Source organism: Spinacia oleracea, chromosome 2, assembly GCF_020520425.1.
Source record: "Spinacia oleracea cultivar Varoflay chromosome 2, BTI_SOV_V1, whole genome shotgun sequence".
NCBI lineage: Eukaryota > Viridiplantae > Streptophyta > Magnoliopsida > Caryophyllales > Amaranthaceae > Spinacia > Spinacia oleracea.
In genome coordinates this window covers 44,677,621-44,699,611 of record NC_079488.1, presented here as the reverse complement: position 1 = coordinate 44,699,611, position 21,991 = coordinate 44,677,621, and the positions used below count along the sequence as shown (strand labels likewise).

At 36.7% G+C, this 21,991-nt stretch overlaps 1 pseudogene; it reads right to left on the bottom strand.

Moving 5' to 3' along the window:
- Positions 1 to 4,435: 4,435 nt before the first annotated feature.
- On the bottom strand, positions 4,436 to 13,293 carry LOC110789031 (probable small nuclear ribonucleoprotein G; annotated as a pseudogene).
- Positions 13,294 to 21,991: the final 8,698 nt, after the last annotated feature.

The window sequence follows — 21,991 nt, the reverse complement described above, 5'->3', positions numbered from 1 at the left end:
AAATTAAATACTAAAACCAAACCGTGGGAGAAACTACAAGAGAGTGAGAAACTCAACCTAGAGCTTGGGACAATCTTTACCAGGCAAAGCTCAATAGCTCACTTGCATTCTCCAACCACCAAGAGAGAGAGAGAGAGAGAGAGAGAGAGAGAGAGAGAGAGAGAGAGAGAGAGGGAAAGAGGGAGCGCAAGAACTAAAGCATCGTCGAAATCCGAGCTCCACACCTGCAGGCTCTTAACTATCAACATAGAAACCGAAACTAGTTGCATGAGTCAAGCACCTTAGCAGAAAGCAGGGGTTATAAAATGGCTCCACAAGTTATTAGGGTAAAAGAAAATAAGGTAGAAGGCATGCCACTTCATCTCACCCAGTGCATTAAAAGCTCGAGTACCCCACCCCGTTCACTCGTTAAGACATTAAGAATGAAGAGCATTAACAGAAAAATACACATTCTGTGAGGAGCATAAAGGGAAATATTCTAATACCAGAATCTATTTTTTTCAAATCTTCATGTAATGGATCTTGATGCGAATCTCCTGCATATAATCATTTTGGTTGAATGATGTCTAATGCTGAAGAAACTAGTTGTATACCTACCAAATAAGACAACCTAAGGATATTCGCATAATAATTTTATTTTTGGTAAAGAAGCAGAACCATAGAAAAATGCATAGTTTCTGCAATAAAAATCAAACCATAAAGTTTTTCACACCCACTCAAAGCAACTAATGCAGCGTCATGTTCCAAAACACTCGAAGCCAAATTACCCAACTAAAATTACGAGCAAGCCACAGCCCATCAAAAGCCACCAACATCCTTACATTTCCAGGCACGAACACTTTATGAGGCAGCAAACCTAATAAACCCAGATTTCAGGAGGGAAAGGACAGGACGGGAAGCAGCATCTACACTTCTAGACATCTCTTATAGTCTTATCAAGATCCTGCGCTAGCAACTCTAGTAAGATCCGTATGATTCAAAGTCATCAAAGCACAAGCTATCTCCATACAAGATGAGCAAAATCTTCAGAATATAAACAGTAAAACGGAAATTATCAACACTTGCCACCAGCTAAATTGACAAAAAAAATATCATGATAAATTAAATTCCTGCAAAATCCTAGGAGAACGTAACCAAACACCATAAGAACCAAAAATTGTAAAAATCAACCGTTGAAATTCCAAAATCCAGATAAAGCAAGCAACTCTAGAGATGCTACTGATGACAAAAGTACAACCTAATCACCCTCTAATAAGAAAAAAGAATTGAAAGATTCACAACACCTTCCCACATCACAAGTATGTGTTACTTACACATGGATTAAATTTCCTATCCGTGTAGAAAATAGGTCCATGATCAAACAGGAGGAGAAGATTACAAACAACACACCATGCTGCAGTCTGTATACAAGCTGAAGTTAACAACATCAAAGTCCCAATTTGAGAATGAGTAGATTGAAAATTCAAAGCATCAACAAATAATTGTTTTAGCGCTGACCACGCCATCAGATGTTGAAATATATGCAACCTATTAACATACTATCATTTGTGAAATTCGGTTTTGAAAGTAACAAATCAGAAAATTGAAAAGAGAACGACTAACAACACCATCCCAAATCACAAGCTTACATTTCTTCAGATGTATCCAATATCCTGAAGCTGTAAATAGGTCCATGATAAAAAATAAAAAAAGAGGAGAAAATTACGAACAGCAGAACGTACTGCAGGAAGATTTCCAAGGAACCAGTATAAAAACTGAAGCTGTCAACGTTAAGGCCGCAAATTGAGAATGAGTAGAATCAAAATTTAAACCATCAGTTGTTTAAGCGCTAATTACACCATCATCAGATGTTTAACTATTTGTAACCTATCAAAATACCGTCAACTATGTCATTTGGTTTCCAAGAGGAACTTTGTCCGAATCCACCGTCGCTTGATAATGAAATCAGTAAACAAAATCACGAGAATTCCAAGAGGCCAAAGAAAAAACAGATCTGCAAGAGATTAAGCAAACTACAGGAATAACCGTAGTCCAAACAACTGTTCAGAAAAAACTACAAAATCTTTAGCAGTTTAGCACAAACCTTTCTGCAAATCACATTATCGAACAACGGAGTCAACAAACAACCTACTTGATGACCAATTAATCAACCAGCGAGAAGCAACTGCATGACCATTGAAGACAAAACAAAGAAAACTCTTCCAGCAAAAATAATCAATAAGCCACCAACCTTCTAATTGTCCGTCTATCATCAGAGTAGGTAATTTTCATCTTTAAATGACAATGTCCAAGGGAATTGCTCATTTTACACGTATATGTTAACCAGATTGCCTTCAATTTAGAGGAACAACTATTATCAACCTACAGCAAAAATCGTGTGTTGCTCACAAGTAATTAATTGTGTGCAGAATGCAGATAAGTCACAGCCAGGTCTAATGATTAAATAGAAAATTACCTTTTTGCACTGATGATCGATTTTCAGGAAAATAAGCAACAAGCCTGAAACAAACCCCAACGTAGTCCAGTTTGATAATAATTTATTCCAATACTGTATAGTTAATTGATTATGACCAACCACTTAATCATGAATCAGGAGATGACTTCACAACAGCAAATGGAAGTGGAAGGAAGAGAACGCCATAAATCTGCAAAAGTTAAGCGCCACAACATTCTGAACAACAAACTGAAAGAACTTTGCTCCCAAGAATGCCAATATTAAATCAACAATAAAAATCAGCAAGTCGTGCAGAAAGTGCACGAACCAACCAAACCGTAATGTTGCTCCAAGAAATATAGCAATTGGATCAACATAATATCCTTTGATCAACACGACAACCAATAGAGAAACAGTTGTCTGTTTACCTACAGAACAATTCAAGGTCTAAGGATGTTCGCACTAAAATTAGTCTGGGAAAATGTTAGAAGGAACAGGTATAAAACTCCCTTAGATCAATAGTTATTATCTGCCACCAACGTGTGATTTCGATGGCGAAGTAATTGTTGATAGGAAAGATGGAGGGCTCCATGGAAGAAGAGAAAAAGAGAACCGATTATGGTTCAAAGTGTACCAAAAAAATAAAAGATTAACACTCTCCACAAAAGGAAAAAGGAAAGTACACATACCAGGAAGCTGAAGCTAGAAGTTCACCCAAAGGGTAAAAAATTGTTAAGAAACAGAAGTCATACTGCCACACTAGCCTTAAAGAAAACAATGCTTACTCTGAAATACTATCAGAAACCAATCACTTTTCAGCAAGCTCGCTACCACAATGGAGATGCTACCTACCACAGGAACCACAACGCTTGCGGACAGAAAATGAATCAGAAAAACCTGTCCCCCCTGCAGTTGCCAACGCTTAGCACCTAAGGTACAGTTATAACAATAGTATGTGAGGAAAATGTAGATAAATGTTGCCTTTCAAATAAAGCAAAGAACATTTACACTACCCAAGGCTTAGGCAAGTGTTGCTTTCTTCATGGAAATGAACAAACAGGAACTAAACTTCCTCCACCCCAAAGATTTGATAAACCATGTCCATGTCGATAAATGCGACTTCAAAGGAAAAAAATATTGTTCGTAGGATGAAGGGGTCCCTGTGGACAAAAAGATTCTAACCCCAAACTATGATCCTAAGTATTACACACCATGAGAACTACCAAATATTGTTGTCTGTAAGAGAAACAAACCAGAAAATTCTTTATCCCCAGTCATCAATTGCAGCAGGTACCATATCAAGTTGCCAAATCATAGGAAAACACAAATTCAAAAATCACCAATAAAAAACTCTTATGAGTAACCCACAAGATGACAAGTCGGAAATCTGCAAATATATACTGGTTCTACAGAACAGGTTACCTGGATGTGAACAGTTACATCCCTACGGCCCACCTCAAGCATAAAGCTATAATCCCACAAGTCAAGATTAGAAATATAAAAAATTTAAAAACAAATTACCAATACATACCCAAAAACAGAGAGGTGTCCCCTTACCGGTAAGCTTAAGCTAGAAATAGAACCAAAAAAGAATAGCAAATAAAATATCCTAACATAACACAAGCTTTGGGAGAAAGAAACCAATACCACACATGACTCAGAGAGAGTGGAAATCAATTACTGTAAACTCCAACAAGCAAGAAAGCAATCCTGAGAATTAACGTACCACTGATCTTAGTAATGCTAATCACATAGGGATGGAGAACAACATTATACTGATAAATTGATAATTGATTTAATTAAAGAAACTTTTGACACCACCACGAAAAACAAGCATGCAATACTTGCATACAAATTCTGTTTCCATGAAAAAAACAGGAATAAGAGGAAACGGACGGCAACATAGAGACAGGAGTTTCCAACACCAAACCCATTTTCAGATTAAGTCATATCTAAAACTGAATCATTTATTAATTGCTAAACACCAACCACACCATCAGATGTTAGAACAAATATTATTTCTATCAAACATAAATATCATAATGTGCAGTTTGGTTTTCAAGGAACTTTGTCCAACTCATCTACAATCACAAATTTGCTTTGAATCTTTACACAAGTTTTCTTCAACTAACAAAGCAGATTAAGATTACAAGTTCTAATAAATCTGATACCACACATAAAATCCAAGCCACTCCCCAAAGTGTTCACTGCATCATTTTGCTCACTGGTTCAAGAGCCTCGACAGTGACCACACTATTCCCTCGGATAACCTATTAGAACAAAGAATGAGTCAGTATCCAAACTCAAATTACATCATCAACAAAAAATGAACATCAGGGGAATGCTGAACTCACCACCATGCCTATATCAGATGTATTGTCGCCGTTTACTTCCACAGTGTTGTCAACCACAAGATTCATAAACTGGTCAAATCCACGAAGTGTGCCAACCACCATCCTATTTGCATTCAGCTTAACTGCAAGAGAAAGGGCCCGGTGTTACTATCAATTTCTTAATAAAGTTAGTGCCACTAAAAAAATATATACACAAGAGAACTAAGTAACTAGTGTTATTGTTGATTCTCCATTAAAACAAGAACATCCCTGAAAAGCAAATTAAGCATGAGCAACTAAAAAAAGAAACAATGTGCTTGAATGAATCATAACTTGTATTCTGCACATTTCATGGTTGATGTAAAAAACAGATGTTGAATTTTCTTCTTTCAAGTTTCGCTAGAAAAATTGTCATGAATAAGGTCCAAAAGTTTGACTGTCTTGTCGAATTGATCCTAACTTTGAATTAATTTTTGATAAATCCACTTTGGCAGACTTACAGAAACATTCAAATTGATAATTGACTTCACATAATAGTATAAAATAATACAAGCCTTTAGTTAATTGGACTATTATGAGAATGCACTGTTAAACTTGGGATAATTAGTTGACCGGAAGTAACATAAGAAGATGATCTAAACTTTGGACTATATTCATTAATGCCTGATTTAAAATACGTTCTGGTAATCATCTATTTCGGAATCTAGTGCACTACACAGTACACACTACATTAGTACACAAGAGTAAGACAATTACTTATGGGATGATTGACATCTCTGGCCACTGGAACAAAGCAGACACAGATGGATAGAATAGACAAAAGTTTTAAGTGTTTATCTTGCCGAAACACTTAGTTACATTTCATTAGTTATATGATTCTTAGTTATGTCTCCTCTTTTATTTCTGAAATACTTTAATTCTTCTAAAGCGAAAAGTTCAGGTTCTTCTGCATTTATATATTACCAATTTTTTGTTTCAGCAGCTTGCTCCTTGTCCTATAATCTGATTTTGCATCGACTGTTCTCTTATTTAGTTTATGATGTAGGGGGAGTGGGGGACATCTTTTTGGTGATTGTCATTCTAACCACGGTTCTAATTTTTTTGAACAGATTCTGGATGTCTGCCTATATTCATAGATATGCCATATTTGGTTCATCTAAGCAGCTTGCAGTTGGTCCAGTTAGCATTGACATCTCTCTTGGCGTCTAACGTATTAAGTAAGATTGCTGATCCAGCTGATGACTCGTACACGGAACTTGCAATCACGTTGGCACATATGGTTGGCATATTGGAGTGCTTAATGGGTCCTCTTGAGGTAATTATTGTCCACCCACATTTAACATTTTGAAAAGTTCCTGTAGGTGTCTATTAAAATTTAATACTTCCCCTATTGCTAAATTTTTGAGGAAAACTGATGTGCTCCTACTTCTGCAATTAGCACAGTTTTTTTGGATGAAGGGATTGCTAGTTTCTATACTCTTGTGTATACTATGCACTTGTACATCTGGATTTAACACTCAAGTTCAGTAAGGAAGTAACTTTTCTACATATGTTCTGGTCTGTGAGTGTATGTGCATAGATTAGGGAATGCTTTTTAATATTTACATTTGGTTCTTCAAGACTCAAATTTCAAGATGCCATGCACTTTGTAGAATAATATGCCAATTAGCATCAACTGCTTCGTTTCACAGTGTTTTGGCAGAGGACAATCTAATGAAACATTGTCTAGAATGAAATTGATTCATCTACTCTAATTTAACTTCAATTTGTATGGTCCTGTCTTTTGAAAGCATCTAATGCACTCAAATGCCAGTGTGTATTCAGCAACACCTATATAGGAATTGAAACTTAATCGATTATAAGTACCTGATAATGAAAGAGACATGGAACACCCTCCCTCCTTTTATCCTTTCGTTATCATTACCCCATCGCCTTCAAAGAGGGTCCCGCAACAAGCGGGATAAGGGGCGTCAGGCGTACACAACCTTACCCCTGCAATTGAAACATGAGCTGTAACGGGACAACCATCTTCTACTTCTTGGAAAAAGTGAAGAGGAATGACCCTTCTTTTTATATTAACTAAACTTTTTACCAGTAAATTTTTGCTTTGTAATATTTAAATAAAGCCATTAGGGTAACATTTATATGGAATGGTAGAATTTAGGAACCTTGGTTCTTGTTTCTGATTATGCGCTGAAGTACTTTGCTTTACGAGGTCTAGGTCTAATGCTGACAGAAAGCTTAACTTTGAAAGCAGCCTAAAATGTTCTAAGCTGTAAAAGTATGCTTTTGGGAAGAGCATTGAAAGATCTCCCCACTATTATATTTTTTGCTCACTACTGGGGTTCCATTATGATCTGCGTTGAAGAAGTTCTCAAGGTTTGTTATTGTTGGGAATTTACTCACTGTTGTTGATATAGGTTGGGGAAATACCTCAGGGGCTTCTAGAGTTTTCAGTGCCTAAAGCCTTTGCTCAGTTTAAGTCCTTGATTCCAACGACTTGTCTTATAACTGGTGTGGCCATATTGGTAAGGATAAGAGAAGTTTTCTGCTTTGTAATAATATGTTCCTAAGAGCAACTCCAATGGTTGAAAAATGGACCTGCCCACGAAAAAAAACAAATATGAGCAGGTTGCCCACCATTGTTGCAATAATGACATCAGCAGCTACTAAAATATTGTAGCTATTTTGGGCAGGTAGCTCAAAAAATAAAAAGGGAAAGAGACGAATTAACCGTAATATTCGCGTGAAGCAACGCCAAAAACTATTTGTGCGTGAAACACAATCACCAAATTTGTTTTCTTTAATGTGGTCCCTCCACTTTTGAGGAACAAAACAAAGTAGTATTGTAGTATAGTACTACTAGTATTTGCAGAGAAGCATATTTTGTCCGCTTATTAAAACAAAGTACCAGCTTGATTAAATAGTTGTTTAAATAGTTGTTGTCTGCTAGTTAATAGTTTGTGTCAGTAGTACTTTTACTTTTGCAGAGTTACCATGGTAAATTGCGTGAAATGTGTAAAGTCTACACAATTTGGGAACAATACCAAATCAATCAGAAAAGTACTCCTCATATCTAGACTAATTTGACTGTATCACCAACTATTTAAGCGTTAAAATATAGTAGTACAACTACTAGCTACATTTTAGCCAACGTATTAACTATGAAAAACCTAAAATGTAATATAAATGACTCCAAAAATATTTGAAAAACACCACCTTGTTTCCTTACTGATAATCAGTTTATGTAGCTCCAATTCACAAGTCCCTTCTAGAGCGAAGATTTAGATGGATAATTCATATAGCCAATATTATGGTTCTTTACAAAATTCATCTGATACAGAAAATCAAAATTCGTCGCAACAATTACCAAATTCTCACCCTCAAAATTATCATGAAAACTATTACCACCCCGGTTATGTTTACCCACATATGATACATCCAAATTTGCATCCTACTATGTCAGGATACTATCCTCGACCTCCATTTTCAAATGAATCCAATATGGTTCATGGAAATATAGGGGCCTCTAGTGTACCCCAAGAATCTCCACTACAAGGGTCATATGTGGAGTCTGATACTCCTCAAAGTGAAGACATACAAGAGATAAATAATCAAGCAGCAAAAACATCAAGGAGGCTATTAGGTGGAGCCAACACATGGATGAAGATCTATGCACGAGTTGGTTAAATTTCTCAGTTGATTCAATCAAAGGCATTGATCAAAAGTAAGGTAGATTATTGGAAAAAGACCGTAGATTATTACAACGAGTGGAAGAGGGAAGGTCCTACAGTTTATTGAACAAGCTTCAAATCATTGGTATAAAATGAGTACTAAAGTTGGCAAGTTCAATGGGAACTACATAAAAATGAAAAATTCCAACATGAGCGGCCACGACGAAGACCAAATAATTAGTCATGCCATGGTTCTTTATACCAGCCAAAGTCGTACAAAGAAAAAAAAAGTTTTCATATATTCATTCTTGGAGCAAGTGGAAGGATTATGTCTCTTCACAAAGTAATTCCACAAAAACAACAATGAATTCAACTCCTGGAGATTACTCTACAGCAAGTGAAACTGATTTTGATAATGTGGAGTTGTTGGATGAACGACCAATAGGGCAAAAGGCCGCTAAAGCAGCTGCGAGGAATAAAGGTAAATGCAAGGTAAAAAATAATAGAACCCGCCTTGACGAGAAATGGGGTGACTATCAAGATTTACAATCAAAGAGACTTGCATTGTGTGAAGAGCACATTCGGCAGCAAGACTATGTGATTCTTTGCAAGGACACATCAATATGGATGAAAGAGCTAGGAAAAATCACGAGCAAGTATGCGAAATCATTAGAGCTAAACATGGAATGTCGTGATAAGAAATTAATTTACAAATTTAATGAGTTGAGTGTTTTAAGTTTTTTTTGTTTTTTTTTTTTGTCAAGTGATTTAGGTACTTTATATTGCGTTCAATAATTGATAGTACATCCTAACTTGTACTTTGTATCTTAATTTCCTTTCGTAATATTAATTTACTTCCTAGTCTAATATTTCTTCCTAGTCTTAAAATCAAGAACATTTGGTAAAGAAATCTTTAACCTAATCGATTTCTTTGAAACTCCTTTATTTCTTCTGCTTCTCGCTAAGTCTCCGCCTGCAAGCACATGACAGATGCTAAGTAAATATCAAGGATATGCAATATGGTTCCTTAGCACCCGATTATTTTTAATAGAATGTTCACATGAACATGATGAACCAATTAACTTAGAAAGTCATTGTTTAAGGAGTACAATTCTTAATCTAGCACAAATAGAAACACCCACATGCACTCTATTTTTTTAGTATATACAGCATACCAAATAAGCTACTCATTAACTCTCTATCCTAAGTTTAATATCTAAATCTTGGTCCATCCTTTCTCTGATAATATGGGTCCATCAAAATGTATAGCTAGCCACGAATAAGATGCTTAAAATTGGTGGCTTCAACTTGAGATAATCAGTATTATGTGTGGCTTTTACCTTAATAGTTATGTCATATATTTATTTACCATCAACTAACTCGGATTATTAATGCTAGATTAAGCCTTAATGTTGCACTAATTGATGTTGATATTTTTCATTTCTTTTCCTAGTTGTAGAAAGTGGGAAAAGGGTTATACAAGATAAAAGCTAGGGAAATACTTCGTAGCTTATAATCAACAAAAGAAAAAGAAGAATTGTTCTAATTCCTCCAACCTTTATGTTCTCCTTAATCTAGGGAGCCAAATTAGCACTTGGTTTACTAAATGGAGCAAAAACAATGGATCTTAACAACAGTAATATAATATATATATGTATATATATATATATATATATATATATATATATATATATATATATATATATATATATATATATATCTTTCATTACCTTTAATATTTCTCTTACATTCCATTCCCTTAGATATTTCTTCTAACGATTCAAAATGTCTGAAAGCCCAAATTCTTCAAACAACTTTGATTGGGATGAATTTTGGGAAGAGCAATTGTTCGATGAATCACATGATGAAATGGGTCGCTACATAATCTCACAATATAAAAAAACCCCGAGAGTGGTTGTCCCTCGTGATCGTGAAGGTGGTGCAGAACGTCTATACCGAGACTACTTTTCTGAACAACCGATATATCCAGAACATGTTTTTCGAAGAAGGTTCCGAATGAGAAGGGAGGTCTTCAATCGTATAGTGGAAGCCCTTAAAAATCATACCGAATATTTTCAACAAAGGTTTGATGCTGCAAAAAGAATGGGTTTATCTCCTCTTCAAAAATGCACTGCCGCCATTCGCATACTAGCTTATGGAACTCTGGCTGATGCAATAGATGAGTACATCAAGATCGGTGAAAGCACAGCTATAGAGTGCTTGTTTAAATTTTGTCATGCTGTTATTGAAGTATTTGGGAAGGAGTACATGAGAAAGCCCAATGCTAGTGATGTCCAACGACTGCTTCAGATGCATGAGGAATGTCATGGCTTTCCCGGCATGCTTGGAAGACTAGATTGTATGCATTGGGCATGGAAAAATTGTCCAAATGCATGGAAAGGGCAATTCACTCGAGGTGATTATGGATATCCAACAATCATGCTTGAGGCAGTAGCCTCAATAGATCTATGGATATGGCACGCATATTTCGGTGTTGCTAGATCAAACAACGACCTTAATGTGTTGAGAAGGTCAAACTTGTTTCAAGAGACATTGCAAGGTCGAGCTCCGGAGGTACATTTTACTGTTAATTGCACTGAGTACGAGACAGAATGTTATCTTGTTGATGGTATATATCCTGAGTGGGCCGCATTTGTTAAAAAATGTCCTCATCCCCGAGACCCGAAGAGGCTCCTATTTAAGAAAAAGCAGGAGAGTGCAAGGAAAGATGTTGAGCGAGCATTTGGAGTACTTCAGTCTCGTTTTTCTATAGTCCGTGGGCCTGTACGTTGTTGGCATAAACGTAATATTCATGATATTATGGATGCGTGCATTATACTACACAACATGATTGTTGAAGACGAGCGTCACACGTATAAAAGAAACTTTCCCAACGATGAGTTTTCACCAAGCGTTGTTGGCGATGTTCATCATGGTCATGAGACGAACTTCGAGGAATATCTTGCAAGAGATGCAACTATACGGGATAGACAAATGCATCATCAACTTAAGGCAGACCTAGTAGAGCATATATGGACACATTTCGGGGGAAATAACTTAGATTGATCTTCATTTAATTTAAAAACAATATAATTTCTTATTCTTTGTTATGAGTTATATTTGTTTTCAATTAGTAGCGAAATCATCGTTTGGTATAATTTATTATGATAAAAATATATTTATATTGGATATTGAATAATGTAAGGAATTAGGAATTAGAATTAGTCTAGAATTATAATCCTAATACCTAAGTCTTGGAGTTTAACATATTTTACACATTAGTATTTATCCAATCTTCTAATATTAAGTGAAACTTACGTAAAATAGAACTAGACATATATTTGTATATATATATATATATATCATGATTGTAGCTTAAATTAATATACGGCAAGCTTAATATACGGCAAGCTTAATTTGTTGATTGTATATATATATCATGATTATAGTATACGGCAAGCTTTGATCTCTCACTAGTATTTTACAAATAATTTATTTTGGATTAAATAAATGAATTGTTTAAATTAAATATTGTAGGGAGCTACAAGGGATTGTAGCTCACCAATGTGAAAGTTTGTAGCTTAAATTAATTGTAGCTAGAAATATGATTTGGCAAGCTTAGCTACATCACCTTGTAGCCCACCATTGGAGTTGTTCTAACGGAGCTCCAAATTTGTATTTTAATTGACTCAATGTTGAACTTCAGGAATCTGTGGGAATTGCCAAAGCGCTGGCAGCAAAGAATGGCTATGATTTAGATTCAAATCAAGAGGTATGTTTTAAGAGCATTGGCCGTGTCTGTGTGTTTAGCCAATTGAATAAGCCATCCATAGTCTCCCATAGATAATGTAAACCTATCCTCTAATTTTAAAACAGTAAACATAAATGTAGATAAACCTATCAAGTAACCCTGTCACGCTTAGAAATGCCTTTTCGGGACCAATTTAGTACTTCCTAACTTTAATTAATAACGTCAAAATTCTAAGACATTTTCCGCATATACAAGTTCACGAACAAGCATCAATTATCACCGCATAAACACCAACTAGAACATACTCAACTGCTAAGAAATTAAAGTTCTGCACTAATAATGTTCTTTGCCTAGGCCATTGAAACCTCTAAGGTTCTTCGCCCAGGCCATTGAAACCACTAAGGGCCTGTTCGGTATCAGTTGTGGTTTTGAGTTTTTAGTTTTAAGAACACAATAAACTAGTTTTACTCCTTCGGATTTTCTAGCTTCCTACCCAAAAAACAAATTATACTCCTTGTAGCTTACTTCTACTGTTCTACATCTACGTGTCATTTGTCTCTCCAACAAGTCAACAAGTATCCTCACCAAGTCAGAGGTCACCACCAACCACCATTGTTGCTTTGCACTACCCCTCTTCCTCCTTGCAACTTTCTCCAGCCTTCTATCTTTCCCTCTCGAATGTTCCTTCATCCATCTCTATATTAATTTTCAGTTCATACGGATGTTCAAGCTTTCATCCTCTTTCACTTCTTTGTATTCTCTATGACTCCATTACACAAAATAATGTCAATTTAAAAAATCAATTTTTAATCAATACAAAATGTTACTAACAACACCCACAAAAATTAACCGAAACAAACTAAGTAAAATTGAACCAGGAGAATGATGGGGAAGAACTTACTTTGAAGCTTCTTGTCCATGTACCTGCAAAATCCCCAAGAAGGGAGAGGAAAAGAGAAGAATTAGCGATATTTTAGTTAAAACTCAAAAGATAATCGTATTATAAAGGAGAAATTGAAAAAATGTGAGAAAATAATGGGCAAAATACATACTTCTTGAGATCTGGGGCTGTCCTGATCTGCTCATTGTTGAACCCTAAATCGATTTGCAAAGAGGAGAGAGACGGAAGATTTAGTACGAAGATGATAAACAGAGGAAATGTGATTAAACCCTAGATTAAAAGGGGTTTTTCTCTACTCATTATGACATCATCTTTTGATCATTTTTGCCGAAAAATAACTTTGCGTTGTAATTTAAAATGGATGTATAAGTTTAAGGTTGTAATTGGTAAAATTAAAATTTTGAGGTTGTAATTGACAAATAGAGAACTTTATTAGGTTGTATGTGGCAAATCTTCCGAGAATAAAAGAAAAGATATATAGTCCCTCCGTATTTATTTAAGAGATACAACAAGTGGAGTTGGGTAGATATTTTAATAAGTAAAACAAGTGGGGACATGTCATTTTAAGGGATTGGGGGTGGGGATGGGGTGTAGATAGATTATTTAATTAGAGGGTAGGGTTGATAAGTTACTAAAAATGGCAAGTGTATCTCATAAATAAATACGGCCGGAAAAGACAAGTGTATCTCTTAAATAAATACAGATGGAGTATTACTCAAAAGAAGCATTTTTTTAACAATAAAATAAAAATCAAGGAATAGAAAGCCAGCTTGCTTACTTGGACTAACAACGGGAAGTAATAGGAATATCGTGAACTTCACGTTTTATGCACTACTATTCACCAATCACCAAGCAATGCCATAATTCCAAGTCCAGCAATATTAACAACCCACCATGTAAACGACGAAGGCCATCCACCATACACAAGTACACAACACAAATGAAGAGATGGATGATGTAGATTGTTGCTGAAAAATCTAAGCACCTTTTTGTCCTCTGAACCAGATAAAGACATTGTTTGGTAATTAGAGTTTAGCATTTAGCCGTTTACTGCTTGCATTAGCAGTTAGCTGATTACATTTTTACTTAGCAGATTTGACTGCGTATTTGACTAGATGTTTATATAAATGTGTTTGGTAACACTTATTTGATTGTTAATAGCTGTTAACTATTTAATTGTGTAAAATGACATTTATGGACATTAATTTTTTTTATAACAACACCATTTTTCTTAATCAAAATTTAGATAGTGTGCTGCTAATTTAAGATTATATGAATTGTAACTTTGGGCAAAACTAAATATTTAGGTGGTGCACAATGGGTATTTGTGTACTTGAAAGTAAAAAGTAGTATTACTATTAAAATTAAAGATAAATAAACTACTATTAAAATGAAAGATAAATAAATAAAAAGAACTCCAAATAAAACTCTGTTAAGATATGTTAAGATATTAGATATTATTCTGTGAATATTCTGTAGAGTCCTAAATATGGTATGTTACCTAATATGAGTCCTACATATGGTATGTTACCTAATATGTAATCTAGGGTTTAGGTAATGAGTTGTACTATATATATACGTGTGTTATTAATGAGAAGGATACGGGATTACACAATATTTGACATGGTATCAAGAGCTTAGGGAGATCCTACGACCCGTCTACAAAAAAAAAAAAAAAAAAAAAAATTATCCCCTGCCGGTGGGTTAGAAAAATAAACCCACCGGCGGGATTCGTAATTAATATAATAATTCCGCTGCAAATTGGTAGAAGATGAGGTTTGTGTTGGAGAAAAGACTCGTACTTGGAATCGCGTCCAATTCGAGTATTCATATTGAGATAATTGGTGAGTTCGAAAAGAAAGGCGTTCTCATCAAGAGAGAAAAAAAAAAAAAAAGTGCAGGTTCGAAAAGAATGGCGTTCTTGCTCGATTTTTTTTAATCGAAGAATGGTGATTCCAATCGCAACGTTCGTGACACTGCCGTTACGATTGAGGGAGGGAGTTAAGGATAACGTAGTTATCCTAGAGGATAGAATATCATATGAGATAGAGTTATGTTATATGATACGGGTGATACTGAGGGAGTGTCGTCACCTACGGGTGATACTGAGGGAGTGTCGTCACCTACGGGTGATACTGAGGGAGTGTTGTCGCATACAGGTGACAATGAGGACGTGTCGTTGACTAGTGTCGTTGACTAGTGGCGTCGACGAAGGGGTGTCGTCGCCTGTGAGGGAGGAACAACAACATTATACACCCAGTCGAGTGGAATCAGACGTCGTCTCAGCAACGACAGGTGTCGATGAGACGACGTGTAGTGATGAGAGTGAGACAAGGCAGTCATCAGCCCGTCGTATGTGTCGAGACTGTCGACGAAGGTTCAGTTAGCAGATATCGTCACTAAAGCGTTGGGGAAGAAGCAATTTGAGTTTTTTTTGAACAAGATGGGCATTCGAGATCTACATGCTCCACCTTGAGGGGGATGTTAAGATATGTTAAGATATTAGATATTATTCTGTGAATATTCTATAGAGTCATAAATATGGTATGTTACCTAATATGAGTCCTACATATGGTATGTTACCTAATATGTAATCTAGGGTTTAGGTAATGAGTTGTACTATATATATACGTGTGTTATTAATGAGAAGGATACGGGATTACACAATATTTGACAAACTCCAAATGGTCTTCTCTCTCCTTGCTGTTTGAGTTCATCCGTTAAAAAAAATATCATCACCATCAATATTGTTCAACTGTTTTTAGAGATGATGTTCAGTAGTAATTAATCATATAACTCCCTCTCCATCTTCAATGCTTGCTCACCATTTTTATTCTTGTTCTTCCCTCTTTGTTTTAATGGAAATCAATTTCTAATATAAACTCATAATTAAAACTTATATTGAAGCTAATTCACAAACAAATAAGGCAATGAAGTATTATAAATTCAGATTCATTTGTCTAAAAATAACTAATACGAAGTACAGTACTTGTATATAAAATGTAAAGAAAAAAAAATCCAGATCTGTTAATGGAGAAGAGGAAAGGAGGTTGAAGATGGGGGCAAACATGACTTTTCAACTCTTCAATTTTAATCCTCTTTAGCAAAAGCTGCTATTTTCAACGTTTTTGAAATTGGAGGATTTGGCTCAATCCTCCATTCAAATACTCTATTTACCAAACACCGCTATTAGGGGATTTGACTAGTCAAACCTCTAATAGTGGTCCAAACCTCCAATATTATCCCAAAACTCACATCCTTGTGGTAATATCCTCAAGCTTCTGCTAAATTGTTGTCGTATAGCAGACATAATCCTATCTAATTTCATTATGTATAAACTGCTCCTGAAAGGCCATTTTGTGGTTGTTTCCAGCCACACTTGTGGATTACACTTGGAAAGTTGCAAGGCATATCCTAGTAAATATGTTTTTGCCTCAACTTCTCAGCTTCCGACTTAGATGATCATTGACTTTACTGTGCTATCAAGGATGTGGTTTGGATCTGCAGTAATCGTGGTTTTAACATTCTGAGAATATTTCGTAGTGCTTGGCTTGGCATGTAAAGAGATAACCTTGAAACACACATTTCGGGAATGATTTTGTCCTGGTACCTTATCCAACAGTCCACAAATGTTTTGTCTATGAACCACTCTGTAGAAGGACCACATTACTTCTAAGAACGGGAAGTTTTTTCTAAACATCTTCACCAGACAATAACTGTAGTTTTAAGTGGACAGCTTTACATGCCAAGCCAAGCACTACGAAATATTCTCAGAATGTTAAAACCATGATTAATGCAGATCCAAACCACATCCTTGATAGCACAGTAAAGTCAATGATCTAAGTCGAAAGCTGAGAAGTTGAGGCAAAAACATAGTTACTAGGATATGCCTTGCAACTTTCCAAGTGTAAATTGTAATCCACAAGTGTGGCTGGAAACAACCACAAAATGGCCTTTCAGGAGCAGTTTATACATAATGAAATTAGATAGGATTATGTCTGCTATACGACAACAATTTAGCAGAAGCTTGAGGATATTACCAGAAGCAGTGCCCATGCAAATGAAGTTAATTCCTTCCCTAGTGTTGGTAATAACAGCATAACTTGATGTTAAGCTTGGCAGAATATCCTTCCTCGGTCAGCCTATCCATATATGGCATCAAAATGATGCTGAAGTATAACATGGAGTCCAGAAAGAGATCTAATAAAAATGAAAAAGGAAGAGGAATGAAAAAGTTGGATACCTATAGAGATTCCGGAAGGCAAAACTTTGCACGCGAAGGAGAAAATGAAAAAACCAGCAAATAAAACCGACAAAAAGCAAAATTGGGTAAGCGAAATCAGAAATCAAGGCTATAGAGGGATCTGGAACAAAAATTTAAAGCAGAGATTATTCGTACAACCTCCAAATTGAAAAAGCACAGAGAAAGGAAACTGAGGGCAGTGGAGAAACTCGGGGAAAAGGCTCAACGGAAGAGATTGAAAAAGAGAAAGTTCAGAAAAATTGAAAGAGAAAGAGAAGTCAAAGGAAGGAAGGTGAAACGTCACAAGTCAAAAATTGATTAGATAGTTACCAGTGAATCAACGGTTCAAAATCAGCACACATTCCCAGACCTTAGAGGAAGGGCACGTGGCAAGACACGTTTACAATTCTCTCGCCACTTGTAAAATGTGGGATTCAAATACATTCAAAAAATTTCAAGGGGCTAGTCATCGAAATTGTCAAGGGGGCTAGTCATCGAAATTGTCAAGGGGGTTAGTCGTCGTAGTTTTTCAAGGGGGTTAGTCGTCGATACTTTCATGGATGCTAATCAACAAAATTTTCAAGGGGGCTAGTCATCGAAATTTTCAAGGGGGCTAGTCATCGAAAATATCAAGGGGGCTAGTCATCGGAGTTTTTCAAGGGGGATAGTCATCGAAATTTTCAAGGGGGAGAGTCGTCGAAATTTTCAAAGGGAGGCTAGCCATCCAAATTTTCAGAGCACCCAAAGACGACGCATCAATCACTGTCTTTAGCCACTCTGAGGGGGCTAGTTGTACGGACATGTAATAAAATATACTTATTTTTTTCCTATCTTTGGAGTAAGAACACCAATTATTATGGTTATACTCGCTCTGAGGGGGCTAATTGTACGGGGTGTCCTACCGGCCCCGTAAAAAAAATCATCCTGCAGCTAAGACGGTTAAATAAGCACATTTTAGTCCTACCGGCATTTCTACAATTATCCTACCGGCCTACACAACTAGCCACGTGATCAAAGATCACCAAGAGGTCACCATCAGAAAAGTCATTGTCCTACGAGGTAGAGGCTACTCGACCGTACAAGACAATTTGTTTATATAAGGAGGACCCTATTTATTGCTACAAGGTACGAAAACACTTAAACACACTCCTTACTTACTGTTTAGTTGTCCCTTAACTACATTCAGTAATCTTACTTAGGCATCAGAGGGGGGATCCTCGAACCACCCCCGAGGCTAGTTACTCCATTCTGTTGTGCAGATCCAAGTCGGCGGTCCCAGCAGAAGCTCAATATTCCTTAATCAGTTGTTCTCATTCCACATCCGGAACAATTACTATAGATAACGTTAAGCTTAGGTGAAATTTAGTTTAACACGTTTTTGTCTTTCAGGTTCAGTTAATAAACGGTACTCCCTCCATATTATTTTTAGGAGTTAGAGTTCCATTTTTGATGATTGTAATAGGGGTCTTTTTCTCCCTTACCGTAGGAATAGCGTAGGACGCGTTTTAGGTTCCTATGTACACACAGCATAAGGGAATTTAGGTTGAATATTTTATATGAATGTGTCAACGAAGGGTCAGAAAAGAAGTCGTCAATGAGTTTTCAAGGAAAATCTCATAAACCTTTATGTGGTTTTCGAATAGGGGTGTTTAGGGGTAAATCATTAATTAGAGACATATCCACATAGAGGTTCCGATCAAATTACAAAAGTAAATGTCTCCAAAATGGTTACGAAGGATACGAGGACAAAAGTACGAATCAATATTGTATTAATCGCCTACTTTCAGATTCTACTCCGATTCGCATAATATTTTGGCAATGCAACACAAAACATACAAGCATTATTTCAACGGCTAAGTCGGTCTCAATTAAACACATGAGACTAGAAGTAATGTCATCACTTCATTTAAGAAATTCAAATTAATGAGGCACCTACACTCAATTATGTTAGGTTATGATACATATGACATTTACATAGATCATGTGGAAACAACCATTAACCCAGGAAACATATTATTTACACATAATCATATAGCATAATTAGATGCATACTCTTTGTTGCGTGCCTTCCCTAGCTGCGCCCGAACCGAACAAGAACAAGTCTTTTAGGACTCCAAGTGTCGTCCCTCCGTAGATAGTCCACAGCACGTCCGGATCCGCCTTAAGATTGACCAACTAGAACCGCCCTTAAGGTACTAGAAAATTCGGCACTTTTATGAGCAAGATGTGTTTTAATTTTCTCTCAAAAAAAACTCACTTTTGAATACTTTGAAACTTGTTTATAAATTATGACCCCTAGGCCTTTATTTATAGAGTTATGGAAAAGGAATCGTAATCCTAGTAGGATGCGAATTAATTGGAATTAGAATCCTACATGAATTCTATTTAATTAATTTATCCAATTAGGAATAGACATTTAATCATACACTGACTCTTGCAGATTCAGGAATCATGCATGAGCACAAACTCACACACACACGGCAGCCACAAGGGCTGCCCATGCGTGCGAGCAGCAGCCCGCGAAGCACGGCCCACGCAGCCGTGGCCTCTTGGCGCGCGCTGGGCCTGCCTTGCGGTAGGCCTGGCCGCTGCCTTGGCTGGGCTTTGTGGCGCGCATGCTTGCTGGGCGATGGCCCCGGCTTCGTGCTGGGCCTTCGTCCGGCAAGCCTCGTCCGATGCTAATTCGTACGATACGCTTCCGATTAAATTTCCATTTCCGGAATCTATTTCCGATACGAACAATATTTAATATTTCCGATTCCGGAATTAATTTCCGTTTCGAACAAATATTTAATATTTCCGTTTCCGGAATTATTTTCCGATTCCGGCAATATTTCCGATTCTGACAATATTTCCGTTTCCGGCAATATTTCCGATTCTGGTAATATTTCCATTTCCAATAATATTTTCCGATACGTACCATGTTTCCGTTTCCGGCAACATCTACGACTTGGATAATATTCATATTTCCGATACGATCCATATTTCCGTTTCCGGCAATATCATCGTTTCCGGAGTATTCATTTCTTGCCTGTGACGATCTCAGCTCCCACTGAAACCAAGATCCGTCGGTTCCGAATATTCATAGATGGAGTATTTAATGCCATTAAATACTTGATCCGTTTACGTACTATTTGTGTGACCCTACGGGTTCAGTCAAGAGTAAGCTGTGGATTAATATCATTAATTCCACTTGAACTGAAGCGGCCTCTAGCTAGGCATTCAGCTCACTTGATCTCACTGAATTATTAACTTGTTTAATTAATACTGAACCGCATTTATTAGACTTAACATAGAATGCATACTTGGACCAAGGGCATTATTTCCTTCAGTCTCCCACTTGTCCTTAGGGACAAGTGTGCATTTCCTAATTCCTTTGTCGCTCGATGCTTGCTCTTGAACATAAGGTAAGAGTTGTCATCCTTATTATGTCCAGAGGTGTTTCTCGGTTTCAGAGTTTAACTGATCAAATAAACAGATAATCATAGCCTATGATTCATCCGAGCACGGCCATGCATTTCACAGTTTCTAGCTCTCCGAGTGGCCTTGTACAACTTTTAAGCATCTCATCCCGATTTATGGGAGGACAATCCCAATCTTGCGATCTTGAGATTAGACTTCGTTTGATAGGTGATTACCTGAGCGTTGCCTTTATAGCCTCCTTTTACGGTGCGACGGTTGGTCAACGTCAAAGCAACCAGTTCTCAAACAAGTAATCTCAAATCACTCAGGTATTGAGGATTTAGTGTCTAATAATTTAATGAAATTTACTTATGACAGACTTTCATCTCTTACAGTAAAGTTTCATAGGTCTTGTCCGATACTAGTCTTCCCAAAGTAAGTATCTATGCAAATGATTATGACATTGCCATGTCCACATAGTTCAAGAAACAGAACTACTAGTCATCTTGCACTCTAATCGTCTAACGTTTTCTATGCGTCCAATTTTATAGAAAACTCCAATTAGGGACCATTTTCAACCTTTGACATTCAAGTTCACTTGATAGACATTTCTTAGTCACAGGACTGGTCCTGACAGTCTATCTTGAATATATCGTCAAGTTGAAGGGACTCATCATTTAATAAACCACAAATTAAATGGAAAAATGAATTCCTTTCATTTATTGTGAATGATTAACCAATAATGTTTTACAAAGATTTAAACTCTAAAACTTTAAAACATTAAACAGAGACATCAAAGCCATTCTCCAATATGCTTGATTCCCATAGCTGCAGTGTGCGAGTTGTGCTTCGCTTGCGGCAGAGGTTTAGTTAATGGATCTGATATGTTGTCATCAGTTCCAATTTTGCTTATCTCGACTTCTTTTCTTTCAACGAACTCTCGTAGAAGGTGAAATCTACGAAGTACATGCTTGACTCTCTGGTGGTGTCTAGGCTCTTTTGCCTGTGCAATAGCTCCGTTATTATCACAATACAGGGCTATTGGTCCTTTAATGGAGGGGACTACACCAAGTTCTCCTATGAACTTCCTTAGCCATATAGCTTCCTTTGCTGCTTCATGTGCAGCAATGTACTCCGCTTCAGTTGTAGAATCCGCAATGGTGCTTTGCTTAGCACTTTTCCAGCTTACTGCTCCTCCGTTGAGGCAGAAGACAAACCCAGACTGTGATCTGAAATCATCTTTGTCGGTTTGG